At 42.0% G+C, this 14,210-nt stretch overlaps 1 protein-coding gene and 1 long non-coding RNA gene across 4 annotated transcripts in view; one reads left to right on the forward strand and one right to left on the reverse strand.

Moving 5' to 3' along the window:
• Nucleotides 1-14,210, forward strand: part of MEGF11 (multiple EGF like domains 11) — a 1,813,102-nt gene that overhangs the window by 1,006,018 nt on the left and 792,874 nt on the right. The window lies entirely within an intron of this gene.
• LOC146860704 (uncharacterized) overlaps nucleotides 1-14,210 on the reverse strand; it is a 263,183-nt gene that overhangs the window by 172,490 nt on the left and 76,483 nt on the right. For all 3 annotated transcript variants that reach the window (XR_014978852.1, XR_014978851.1, XR_014978850.1), the window contains exon 2: nucleotides 2,458-2,580. This is a non-coding gene — a long non-coding RNA (uncharacterized LOC146860704). The remainder of the gene's footprint in view (nucleotides 1-2,457; nucleotides 2,581-14,210) is intronic.

Consider the following 14,210-nt stretch of genomic DNA (forward strand, 5'->3'; position numbering starts at 1 on the left):
AAGATGAGGAGAAAGTTTTGTTTTCCTTTCCCTATTTCCTGGGCACTTTCCCCTATTTTAGCCACTACCCTATCACAGAGGATTCACCCACGAGAGTATATGTAAGGAGAATAATGGAACGCTAGAAGAGGGAAAATCTCTATTAGTAGAAGAGAACCTAAGAACCCATACATAATAATTCAGTCCTTACCTGGGTGCTTTTCATTCCCTTTGAGAAAACTTTGGTGGTAAAACCACGAAGACCGAGCGGAAAGATGTTAAGTTCACCTACAGCCACATAAACCCTGAGAACCAGTGACCACAATTCTTTTTATATATTGTGTCTGACTGAAGATTTATTTTGATTTAATGGTTTTGAGAATCCCACAAATTAGCCAAAATACGGATAACCGTACTCTCAATCCTCCAAAGCATTATTTCGGCACATTCCTGCCCACAGTGTCATGGTCGTATCTAACCTCTCTTTCTTAGGCCAACCGCATTGGGTGTGCTCTTTCTAGATAATCCGACAGCTGCCTAGTTATCAGCTTCTCAGGGATTTTGGAGATCGCAGGGAGAAGGGAAATGGGTCTGAAATTCGACAGAGCATTTTAGTCCATTGAAGGTTTTTTAAAAGTGGAACCAGTCTAGCCTGCTTCTAGCAAGAAGGCGCAGTGGCAGTCAATAAAGAAGAATACAAAAGCCTGTTCAGTATAGGAATTGATACCTCAATCTCCATGAACAACAGGGAGGAGGGGCGAGGATCGACTGGCGAGCAAGTCTCCATTTCCAAAATAGTAGATTAATCTTCCTTTAAAGAAATGGGGTTATGGAATGAACAATGCCCATAGGCAAGGCTAGGTTCCATGAGCTCTTCAAAGTCGAAGAGCACAGGGCGTATAGCCAGATTAGTTCAAAGCTTGGAGATTTTATTCTCGAACAGCACTGATAGCTCATCACACAGCTCCTGGGAAGGCAAGATTCCTCTACTGCAGAATGCAAGTGATAAAAAGCTCTTCTCAATTTTTCAAATCTCCTGTAGACCATTAGTGGCTGAAGAAGTTTTACTTCCAAAGAATGATGCTTTGGCTGACTTAATTGCCGAATGGTATGTCCTCAAGCTGGCTCTGTAAATTTCCTTGTCCTCCAGACAATAATGGCTCTGCCACGGTCTCAGCCTTTTTACAAGCGCTCTTTTCCACGGCATGTGCCTGGGTAAATCAGGGAGCCAAAGGGCCATGAGTTTAGGACTTTTGAAGCACAGGAGGAGCTCAGGTACATACGGCTGGGAGAAGCCATCTATAAACTGATTCAGCATCAGACTCAGAACTGGCTGACAGGATGGTCACTGAAGGAGTAAACAAATTCATATAATCAATAGCCTTGATTAGATTCCACGCCCGATAAGTGTTGGAAGTAAGCAAGCAGCCCCAATTAAATTTAATGGCAGCCAGCCAAAGAAATTTAATAAGCTAATGATCTGACCATAACAAGGTACAGGATCCCTTCCAAGCATTGGGCAAGTGGAAAAATGTAGATCAATAATGGGCCCAGCTTGGTGCGTAGGAGTGGCAGGACATTGAGAGGGATACAGAGAGGACAGTCTGTTCAACAGGGCTATATGTCATTGTCCAAAATACAATCAGTGTGAATGTTCAAAATCCGCAAGTGCGATAAAGTGTGGCTATTGCTTCATCCCAGTCAATCTGTCTTTCTTCCAAATACAGCACTGATGGGCCTTCTTGAAGTGGCTGAATGTATTAAACTGACCCTTGACCAGGACGGGAAAGCAGCTTTGAGTTTACTCGATCTCTCTGCTGTGTTTGACACTGTGTCACATGGGCTTCTCTTGCAATGCCTGAAACCTGTTGGGGATGGTGGTCTAGCTCTTGATTTGATCAACTCTTTCTGGAGCATCAAGGTCAATCCGTTTGGCTGGCCCCTTCTCTTCTGCGTCCAAGACCCTCCCAGTGGGGGTGCCTCAGGGCTCTTCCCTCAATCCCACTCTTTTTAATGTTTATCTGGTCTCTTTGGCTGTCCTGGTGAATTCTTTTAGCTTTAATATGCGGATGACACTCCGCTTCTCCTCTCTTTTGAGAGGAGAGTCTGATGCGGGCTGCTCCCCTCTTAGGGCCTGCCTCTCATCAGTTTTTTAATGGATTTGTGCCAGACACCTTATATGTAATATTGACAGGACTGAGATTTTTCTGATCATGTCTTTTCATAAGGACTGGTGGCTAAATTGTTGGCCCGAAAGGGCCCTGCCTCTGTCATCACCCTCAAAAGTCACAAAAAGTCTAGGAGTCAGGTTTGATAACCGCTTATCCTTCCAACCGCCGGTCTCAGCAGTGGTGGGAGCCTGCTTTGGACTTCTTCAGGTCCCAGAGAAATTCCTTTTTCTTCTTCCAATGCCTTCTAGAAAGACGGTGGCCCATGCACTCTTTACATCTAGGCTGGATCATTGCAAATGTTTTGTACCTGGGCCTTCCTGATCATCTGATTTCTGGACTGCAGGTTTTCAGAATGCAGCTGCTCCGCTCTTTCTTAGGCTTCCTCGTCGCACTTCCATGTCTCCTCCTTTACACTCACTGCACCGGCTACCTGTAAAGAAGAGAACTATTTACGGATCACTATATTTTGGCCCACTGCTCCTTTTATAAGGCCAGCCTTCAGTTACTGGCAACGAGATTGCACCCCTACTGTCCAGCTAGAGCCTTATACTCCCACCAGTCATTTTTTGCTGTGGTCCTAAGGGTCAGGCATGTCAGAAGGGTTCGGCTTTCTTTCTCCTATTGGGTCATGAAGGCCTGGAATTATTATTATTATAATCAGCTCCAACTTGAGCACCGCTCTCTAAGGCCTGAGTCTATTTTCAAGAAAAAGCTTATTTACTCTGATTGAATCTTCCTTCTACTGTTAGTCATCAGTGCAGGGACACTCCTAGGAGCATCTTTGTGCTTTATACAACCCTCACGTTTATTCATTCTTTCACTCCACACAAAATGTGATCTTCACACTCCTGTTACCCTTCTTTTTTTAATAGCAAATTTCCTATTATCACTACTTAAAGGTATTTAAATGTTCTAATACCCTCACACAGACCAGAGCTTCTCGTTTTATTATAGAATATCTTTACTGTGAGGGGAAGCTAGGGAATTGGATGCCAAAGCAATACCCATTTGGACCCATCTTTGTGCCTTTGGGTTAGCATAGCACCTTATACCTTGTAACTGGCTTTAGTTGGAATTCGGTTGTTGGCACGGGGGCAAAACCCTGTAAAGTAAGTGCCATTGTATTGTCCTATTTGTTTGATCAAAATCCTTCTGACTTTCTTCAAACAATTCAAATTTGACTTCACTCTCAAATAATTCTTACTCTTAATTTCTTACCCGAGAACTTTAATTCCTTACTCGAGAACGTTGGCACGTATTAGGCATAATAATTCTGCCATGCCTAGCCATGACCTCAAGCTGCCTTTACTGCTCACTACAGGTTAATTGCTGCTAGCAACCGTCAAAAAGCTCAGGGTTTCACACCCTCACCACTAATCTCATGCTCAAGATAAGCCCAGTCCTTCCCCATAACTAAAATGTCATCTTGTAAACATGTAATTCCTTTGATTTTTCCAAGAGTTGGCACATCATGCTTTAAAAGACTGCAGATGCAGATGGTAAGCCACATTGCATGTGTTTAAACTGAAAGCATCCATCTGGTGTCATGAATATGGTATAAAGTTTACTGTCACAATGCAACAGGATCTGATGGTATGCAGATAATAGATAGACAGTCTAATGCCATGTGGCATCTTTAATCAGTGCCAGGATTACCTGCGCTTTCGCAAGCAGCTCAAAACTATGCTTTTCCCCAAATAAAAAGGTTTTCTTCCCCCTCTCCCCTCTCAGCCAACCTTACAGGTTGATAGCGCGGGGATGCCTCCGGGTCACCAGGCGCTCTACAAATCTTTAAATAAATAAATAAATAAATAGGTTGCAGAAATCTATCCACTGAGATGTTTTCATTCAAATGTCCGAGGTCTATATAAACAAATGTTGCTGTTGGCAAGTCATATAATCTCCACATCATGCATTGTATATGGGATAAAGTACCCCCTGCCGTACAAGTCACCTCAGAGTTATATGACCATATGATGAACGAGGCCAAAGGTTGAATTCCTTTATAAGGTCATGGAATTCTGAGGTGGCTTGTAATATCCTTATCATGGATGGCAGTGGGTACTTTATTCCTTATAATCCATGGTGACACCATCACCTTTCCCACAAACTACCTAAATCCTTGGTGTGCAGTTCTTTCACATAAAACTGAGATCATGTTGTCAAATATGAAGAATAAACATAGAGTCACAGTGCAAAATAAAACACATCAAAAAAGCAGTTAGCTATTTGTTGCAAAAGATATTGCAATCAGTTTAATACAAGTCTGGTTTTTTTCGTTTAAAACCGGTGCAGTAACACGAAATGTGTAGAAATATGCAGAATGATTCAAACTTCTCTATAATGACCCCAGGTGTGAAAAAAAGAATGTTGCCATTAATGTCTCCTTTCTGCTTGTCGCTGTGCAACTATAAAAACAGAGCAGAAGAAATAAAAGCCACTTTTCATTTTTGTTCTTTAAACAGCTGCTTTAATTATGCTACATTGCCTGACCTGCCTTTTGCCTTGGCTGCTGGCTTTGGCACCAAGCATTGTGATGTCAGAATTCAACTGTGATAAGTTGCTACAGTTGAGCAGATCCGCCATTTCATTATAATAGGCAACTGGATGCATCATGAGCCACCTACTATATATGGAATAAGGTACCCCCTACCATATTTTATAAAGATATTGAAGTCACAGAGGAGTAGAGCAAGGCCAAACTCCTTTACAAGGTTATAGAACTGCAGTATTCTTATCTTTTACAGCAGGGGACAATGTATTCCTTATAATACATGGTCAAACCATCACCTTTGCCACAAACCACTTAAATCTTTTTGGGGTGAGTAGCAGTTCCATATGAAAGAGAGAGCATGTTTACAAAGATTCTGTTAGATATTTGTTTCAAAAAGATATTAGACAACTAAAGCAGTCTAATACAAATTCGATTTTTTGAATAAAATAAAGGCACAGTAGAAACATGCAGAAAGAGTATATCTTTTCTGTAATTGTTTGTCACTGTACAGATAAACAGAGCAGATGAAAGAAAAACAGCATTATGTGACCCGGCCTGCCACTCACCTCCCTGCTGTTTTGGCAGCAGGCATTGTGACATCAGAACTCAACTGTAATAATTTATTACTGTTGAGATCTGATGTTTCGGCGACTAGGTGTGTCACAAATCGCCGATAATAAAGAAATTAGAGAGAGCTTTTATACAGAGATTGCAGAATCCCATGTGATATAAAGAAATTAGAGACACTTTTTTTTACGGATAGCAGAATCCCATGTTTTATTTACCCAAAAGAGAACTTCCTCTTTATACGCTGTGTGCCCCAAGGTATGGATGATCATTCGCCTTCTGAGAGCACCGCCATCATTGACAAGACTATTCTGCTGCGGTCCTCCAAGCTCGTAATTGGGATATTTTATTGCATCCCTTTTCCACACTAGTGCAGCCAATTTGTTTCAACAAAGACACAAAACCCAAAATAAAAATAAAAGCTAAAGAAATTGCTTGTCTCATAATTTCCCTATTGTACCGTTAAATGCTGTGTAACTATGTTTTGCAGGCAGTTTTTTATTATTTTTTTTTCCTGAAAATTTCCGATTTGATTTCTGCAATTGATTAATTTTAGCATGCAATAATAACAATACGAGCAGCTTTCATGGGGCACCAGGGCCTGGAAATGTTATGCTTAGTATTGTAAAGCATTGCACAGCGCACATCACTACGGAATTAAATCTTGGCCTTGAAATAAAAAGGGTCATCATCACCCAGCTCAAGTGTACTTACCATACCAACACACAAAGTGGAATAGTGTAGAGTGTAGTGTCATAGAATAGAGTTGCGTAAAGTGGAACAGTATGCAGTGGAGTAGCGTAGAGTGGTGGAGTGTACAGTGGAGTGGCATACATGGGAGTGTCATTAAATGGAGTGGCATATAGTATAATACCGTGCAGTGGAGTGGTGTGGATTGGGTTAAAGTGGATTGGCATACAGTAAATTAGCATAGAGTGGAGTGGTGTTTAGTGGAGTACTCCACTGTCCATCACTCCCCTGCACGCTATTCCAATCTACGACGCTCCAGTGTATGCCACTCCACTGTACGCCACGCAATCTTACGCTATTTAACTGTATGTTACTATACTGTACAGTGTTTCGCTGTATACCATCACACTCTGCTCCTCTCCTCTATACTCCACTCCACTGTATGCTATGACACTGTACACCACTCAGCTCTTCCCCACTCTACTCTATGCCACTCCACTTTCAGGGCCGGACTGGCCATAGCGGGCACCGGGCGTTTCCCCGGTAGACCGCCAGGGTGAGGGCCGGTTTTGAGCCCCTGGGGGATGTTTTTGTAACGGGGGCCTGCAAAATCACCCTTTGTAACAAAATCAGCCAAAACTGGCACTGGAAAACAGCTCGGCCGCACCCCCCACACCAACCCCCCGAGAGCCGGCTGCGCTGTTTGCCAGGGCCAGTTTCGGTTCCCAGTCCGGCCCTGTCCACTTTGTCCTATTCCACTGTATGCCACTCAACTCTACCCGACTCCACTCTATGCCACTCCACTCTACAACACTCCACTGTATGCTACTCCGCTGTATGCCACTCCACTCTACATAACTGCTGTCAATGCCACTTCACTTTGCGCAACTATACTCTATGAAACTGTACTCTACGCTATTCCACTGTACGTAATTCGTCTCTACCCTATTCCACTATATGCTATTTCAGTGTATGGCACTACACCTATGCTATTGCACTGTATGCCACTCCACTCTGTACAGAGGCGCAACTAGAGCCAAATTTCGGGGGGGGGGCTGAGCAAAAATTTCGGGGGGGTGCTGAACTTTAAGCAATAGGCAGAGTGGAGCTGCAGGGGCTCTTAGAAGGGGTGAAACAACAGCAAGGCCTCATTAACATGCAAATGGTCTTTTAAAGACCTGTGAAGTGCTTGGGTTCGGCTGCTTTTTTGCCCGGGAAGGTGTCTCATCCCGGGCTGCCACACACGACGGGGGGGGGCTGAAGCCCTTTGAGTCCAATGGGTGTTGCGCGCCTGACTCTGTGCCACTCCTCTCTACAACAGTCCACTGTACACTATTCCATCCTACGCCACTCCACTCTATGCCACTCCACTGTACACAACTCCACTCTACGCCACTCCACTGTACCCCACTCCACTATATGCTATTCCACTGTACTTAAGTACACTACACGCCACTGAATTCTACGCTACTCAACTTTACCACACTCCAATGTACGCTATTCCAGATGTACGCCACTCCCCTCTAAGGCACTCTAATGTATGCCACTCTACTCTATGCTATTTCACTGTTCTCTATTTTAGAGTCTGCTGCTATACTGTACACTATTGAACTGTATGCTACTCCACTCTATGCCAATCTCCTCTACATCACTCCACTCTATGCCACTCCACTATACGCCACTCCACTATACGCCACTCCACTCTACGCTGTTCCACTGTATGTCACTCAATTCTATGCCACTGCAGTCAATACCACTGCACTGTACAACACTGTACTTTATGCTATTTCTCTGTAAGTAACTCCACTCTACCACACTCCACTCTATGCTATTCCACTCCATGCCAGTCCACTCTTCGCCACTCCACTCTATGCCACACCACTGTACGATATTGCACTGTATGCCACTCTACTCTATGCCACTCCACTGTATGCTATTCCATTCTACTCCACTCTACCCAACTCCACTTCATGCCACTCAGGTATGCTCTCTCAACAACATTATACTCCACTCAATAACAGTCTACGCCCCTCCACTGTACCTCACTATACTCCACTGTATAGCACTACACAGTACACCAATATGCCCCTCTCACTGCCACTGTATAGCACTGTACTTTACTCATTAGTACTTCATCCCACTGTACTTCACTCTGATAGTCAACACAACTCTATCTACACTACTCCACCCTCGTTAAAATACTATATTCTATAAAACACTACTACACTCTATGCTACTCTACAGTATACTACTCTTTGCGGCTCAGCTATACAACTCTCTGTCCCACCCCGCTGTACCATACAGTACCGCCCTCTAATCCACTCCACACCACTCCACTGTACAACACTATACTCCACTCTGTTATACTTTACTCTACTCCACTCTACAATATTTTGAGACACTCTACAACACACCAGTCCATTCCACTGTACCGCACACCACTTCACTCTAAACCACTTTACCCCACTGTATATGACGCCACTCCCACTCTACTCAACTCCACGCCACTGCACTCTAAAAAACACTACTCTACTCTATGTTACGTCTCTCCACTGGACTCCACTCCACTGCATGACACTTTATCCCACTCTATGGCAATGTACAACACTCCACTCTACACCGCCCCACTGTACCTTTCACTACTCCACTCTATGCAACTCCACTCTACAAACCTCTACTACATTTCGTGCCACTATACAACACTATACTCCAGTCTATGCCCCTACACTACACTGTACAACCCTCTACTCCACTCTGACACTTTCAAACCGTCTATGACATACCACTCCTCTGTCCTGTACAAAAACGCCACTGCAATGTATAACAGTTTACTCTACTCTGCACTGCGCCTATCCACTCTAGTGCACTCCACACCAATGTACTATACCACATGCTACTACGCTATATAACAATTTATTCTACTGATTCCACGCCACTCTACTCCACTCCACAATATGATACTCCGCTCTACCCCACTCCATGTCACTCCACTGTACACCACTCCACTGCACGCTAATCCACTGTACGTAACTCCACTGCACCACATTCCTCTCTACTCCTCTTTACTCCCCTCTACTTTACTCTATAACAGTATCCTCTATGACAGTACACTGTCTGACACTCTCCTCCACTTATTGTACCACACTCCAAGTAATGACACTCCACTAAGTGCCAGTAAATATTTCGAGCTCATTTTTATTGAAAAAAAAAAAAAGAAAGAAAACATTGAAATTCAAGGCTAAAACCAAAGGTTAAACCTTTTTTTAGAGTTGGAAAACGTTCTTTATTCTTTCTAAGCAAACCAGACCTAAAATACTGTAGTATGAAAAAATCAAAGAACTCATAATGGTATTGGAACAATAAGTCCAATGTCCAAACAGTAAGGACTTGTTTTAAAGAGCACAGTTCTTGTTTATTGCAGAGCGTAAATAGAGCGTAAACAGTCAAATCATCTTCAGATGCAGATGATTCACAAATTTATATTCTTCAGAGATGAACAGCCAACACGTGTTTCGTCACTATGTGACTTTTCCAAGACTGTGAAATATTACAAATAAGAAACAATGTAAGATACTGTACATTACTGTAAAAGTAGTAAAGAGAGACAATAGAAAAAGACAATGACCTGAGACAAGCAAAGAAGAACCCATAGTGAAAAAATCAATAGGAGGTTTAAATACCAGGGAAGTAGATCAGTAATCTCTCAGGCACACCCAGGATTCCTCTTCAGTTTCTACGCTCTTTGCATCGGACGCCATTTAGGATGCCAACGCTCCCACCAAACTTTCTCTTAGACTTTTATGAGGAAGAGTCGGGCAGCATGGAGACTCTGGGCTTGCCGCTTTACTGGTAATGAACTTCCAGGGAATAGATACTTTGCATTTTCGGCATTTACTGGCCTTGACTTCTAGGGTTTCCAGTTATCAACTGTATCTTTAATTTGTTGTACATTCTTGTTCCGTTTTCGGTACTGTTTTGGACGTTTTCATTTTGAGCTATACTTAGGGTTTCAGTCGCGGTTTGAATTTATTCATAATTCTCCTATGACTATTACTTACAATTCGTGGGGCTGGACTATTTTGAGACACTGGGTATGGTGTTACCATTCAAGAACGGTGCTCTTTAAAACATGTCCTTACTGTTTGGACACTGTACGTATTGTTCCAATACCATTCTGAGTGCTCTGGTATTTCATATTATATGATTTTAACGTACTGGATCTTTTTCCATTGTGTTAATTTACCTTTGGTAGTAGGGTGTTCTAAACCATTATAGCACCACCAAAACAATTTTGATCCTCGTTGAAATTACTTAACCCACAGTAAATGTTATGTGAGGTGCAATAACTGAAACCATTACTACCTAATATTTTCTTATTACAAACTTAAAATACACATTACAAATTCTTCAGTAATAGTTAAACCTTAAGTTTATAATTCATGCCCCACCTTTAAATTAATATCACTTTATTTATTCTTTATCTGCAAACCAAATTTAAACTATACAAAAATGTAAATTTCTAAATTTATACTTATACCTTTAATTTATAATTTACACAACACCTTCAAATTATTATAACTCATGCACCTTCATACACAGTGTACTCAACTCCGTAGCCGCACTATACTAACTATAACTCAAGCCGTCTCCATGCATTGCTTAGACTTTTTTTTTATTTCACTAATATGATGTAAAATAATAGTATTTACAAGAACAGTTATGATATTACAAATCAAATCTTTGTTAAAAACACAGTGAATGGAAGAGAGCCTACCTTCAATGCGTGGAATGTGTTCCCTTCAGCTGATGCACTCCCACGCTTCCAGTCTTGTCCTCTATTGCTGTGCGTGTAACAGCGATAGCCTGGAAATTTCTGATCCCCGGAAAGGCCCGGCAAATTTATTAAATTTACAGGGCATCTGCACCTGCGATTTCCCTATCTTGCTTTGCCTAATTGTGTGGGATTGTCCCTTCATTGAATGAAATAAGAAGGGACCACCACCTGACAAACCTTCAGGCACCCAGTGCTGCAGTAAATCCCACTCTCATCAAGAGCAGTTCTTTCCACACTGCAGGACTTGGGCACCCCTACAGACTGTTCAATGGCGTCAGAAACTGTGCTCAGTCCAGGTGGCCCAAGCATCTCCCATGCTGGGAGTGGGTGTCCAGAGAGCAATACTGCTGCATCTCTTCATAGACTGCCATGGGCCAGGCTGCATTCCACTCATGTGGCCCAAAAGCACACCCTCCCAAACTCCAAACTAGTAGGTCCACCGATGGCCATTGCATATGTGAGTCCTGGTGGGGACCCGATCTGGATCCTGACTCGCCCCTTGTGGTCACGTGCAGAAGGGCTTCCTCCCACAGGACAGTAGCTCAACATGTCTTCTATAGGCTCTGGGACCTGTGGGAAACCCCTATTCAGGCCAAGAACCATCAGGCACTACAACAGGCCTGGAAAGTCCACAGGGCTCCGATCCTGCGTAGACCAGGCAACTTTCAGGCCTCATGGGTACTAATGCAGTGATGTACTTACGGCAATAAGGGCTAAGATGGGTGGGAAGGGGCAAGAGCCCAGTCCAGCAGTGCTCACCACTTCAGCAAGTATCTACCCCTCGGTGATGAGGCTCTCGGTCAATTGGCCTAGTAGGAATCTCAAATGAGCTGGCGTAGCAGGTTGCTGATACACAGCATGACCAGGAAGGCAAGTGCCCACTCATCACTGTTCTATGGGGCTATGCAGATGGCTGGTTTAACACTGCAATGCTGAGGCCTCGGCCACCTACCTCGTCCAACAACTCAGGGCTTTCTCACCACAGTGGCGAAGCCGCCTATACAGCCACTGATACAACAGCCTTGTCTGGCCTTCACAAGTCTCTGAAGCCCCCCCACCAGTCTGCTCCGCTTGCCTGGTCTCTCATGACACTTACTATGGCCTCGAGAGTGGCTGGACTGCTACAGCTTCTGCTGGTTGGGCAGGGCCAGAGTGGCCTAAGATTGTTGATGCCGTCTTGGTGGTCAGGACTGGCCTGCTAGAATGCTAAATCTTACCGTCCCAATATATGCACTTTCCATATTGTTTGTTACCCTGCAGTTAGAATAGTGAACTTCTGCCTCCCAATGTATGCATTTTATTCAATGTTTGTTAGGCTAGAGTTAGAATAGTGAATCTGACGCCCATCCGGCTCCCTCATTAAAGCACTTTCCACAATATTGGTTACACTAGAGATAGATTCCTAACTTTGAGTGCCCCCTCCCCCCCCCCCCCATCCATTTGGCCCAATTATTTTAGGACTGTAATTAGAATAGTATATTTGAAGCGGTTTTCTTTCTTTTTTTAAATGTTAGATTGTATTAGATACTAGTTATTTTCCTTTATCTTGGATTTTTTAAGGCTTTTTTGAATTACACACATATAAATTTGTACTTTAATTCATTTTCTGTTCTGTTTTGTTTTCAAAAAGAATTTACTTTTTACATTTTTTATTATTTTAGAAATATTAATTTCTTAAAAAATATTAATTTCTGGTATATTTTTAAAATATTGTTTGATACATTTAAAATGTGTCATATTTTTCTAGAATATTAATTATTGATTTGTTGTGGATTTTTCTATTTTTATTATACACTATAAATATATTTAAAGTGCCATTTTGTGTGTAGAATACATTTATTGTAATGTATAATTTAACATTTTTCTATAAGTTATACTTTTTCATATTAACAAGTATTTTTTAAATGTAAAGTGAATAAATTTAAATTTTATTTTTGTTACATAGTTTTAAAAACATTCGTTTTACAAAAATAATGTAGCTTACATTTTAAATTGTAATACTTTTAAAATACAATTAAATATATATAATGAACTGAATAAAGTCAATATTTTGGTCCTCAGTGTTTTTATGCTTGACATCACAAATGTGTTAATTCAATATTTTAGTGGTTACTATTTTGCCCACAGTGTTTTTGTATCGCATTCATTTTTTGTGATCAATATCTTGTCATACAAGCTTTCTAAATATTAATTAATAAGAAACTCACTGAAATATTCTACAAAATAAGGCCTGCATGTGCTTATTTTCGGTACATTACGCTTTTCATCCAATTTTTCATTACAAATCCCTAAGAGTGTTTTTTGGAGCTAAAGGTGAATGCAAAGGAGTTTAAGTGTATGTCGTAACCCTGCATAGTGGGGATTGAACATTACGAAAACCACCAAAAACTAGTGATTTAGGTTGTCTTCTGCTCATCAGACATTAACATAAGTTTTTTTTTTTTAAAAATCAGAAATTCCCTTCAACCGCCACAGTTAAAGTGAAATTATGGCTACTAAACGAAACGAACTCCCAGCCCTCTTGAAATTGGCCATTTACTGCCAGCTGAACAATTCACAACTGCCATACAATCCATAACTCACTGGCCACAGGGCCTGGCTGAAGGCTGTCCCAGAAATGACATCATTCCTGTGAAATGTGGTTTTTGTCCAATTGGAGCCCTTGTCTCACTTTGCTTTTCTTCCCTTCAACTAATTCTTCCGTAAGCATGCAGTTGATTTAAACAATGACTGCTTTAAACTAATGCTTTTCCACTATCTATTGTTTTAAAATTCTGGTCATGAAAGCAAACAAGGCTTGAACCTTTTCATTTCATTCAGGGTCCATCGTTTCTGTTCCACAAAACAAAATATCGGACAACTAGATACGGCTGATTTTTTTAAACAGCGAAATCTATGTTGTTTCTAAAAATCCTTCGTTCTTTAAAAGTATGTTTTCTCTTCACCCAAACATTGCCTAGTATTTCATCAATTCGTTTCAATAAACATTTCCATGACAATGTTCATAATAAGTGGACCGAAATAGACGTGTACTATAAAACAGCATGCTTAACGCCATCTTGCATTGTGATCTGCGAGTTCTTGTGCCACTTACAAACCACGGGGCCTTTCAGCTCGTGGTTTATGGTGGTGGTTGGCCCTTTTGGGCGTGGTCAGTAATTCCACACCACTCCTGCCTGCTGCCACCGTGAAACAGTCAGAAATCGAGCCATCAGATTAGCTGACAGGCCCATTGCTCGTGGAAGAAGAGTTTGCTAAGGCGCTACCCTTCTTCTGCCTGCACTGTGCTGATTAGAGCAGGCACGGAAGGGTGAACAGCATTAAGGGTGCTGGATGAAGTCACACTCACGCTGGCACAGCCCTCCCCAGGCTCCTATATTTTCATTCATTCACTGGCAGAGCCTGGTCACAGCACTGGGAGCCACCATTGAGGCATCTGTTCCCATTTTGTAGACTTACCTTGTTTCCCTGAGAA

This window comes from Triturus cristatus, chromosome 3_1, assembly GCF_964204655.1.
Source record: "Triturus cristatus chromosome 3_1, aTriCri1.1, whole genome shotgun sequence".
NCBI lineage: Eukaryota > Metazoa > Chordata > Amphibia > Caudata > Salamandridae > Triturus > Triturus cristatus.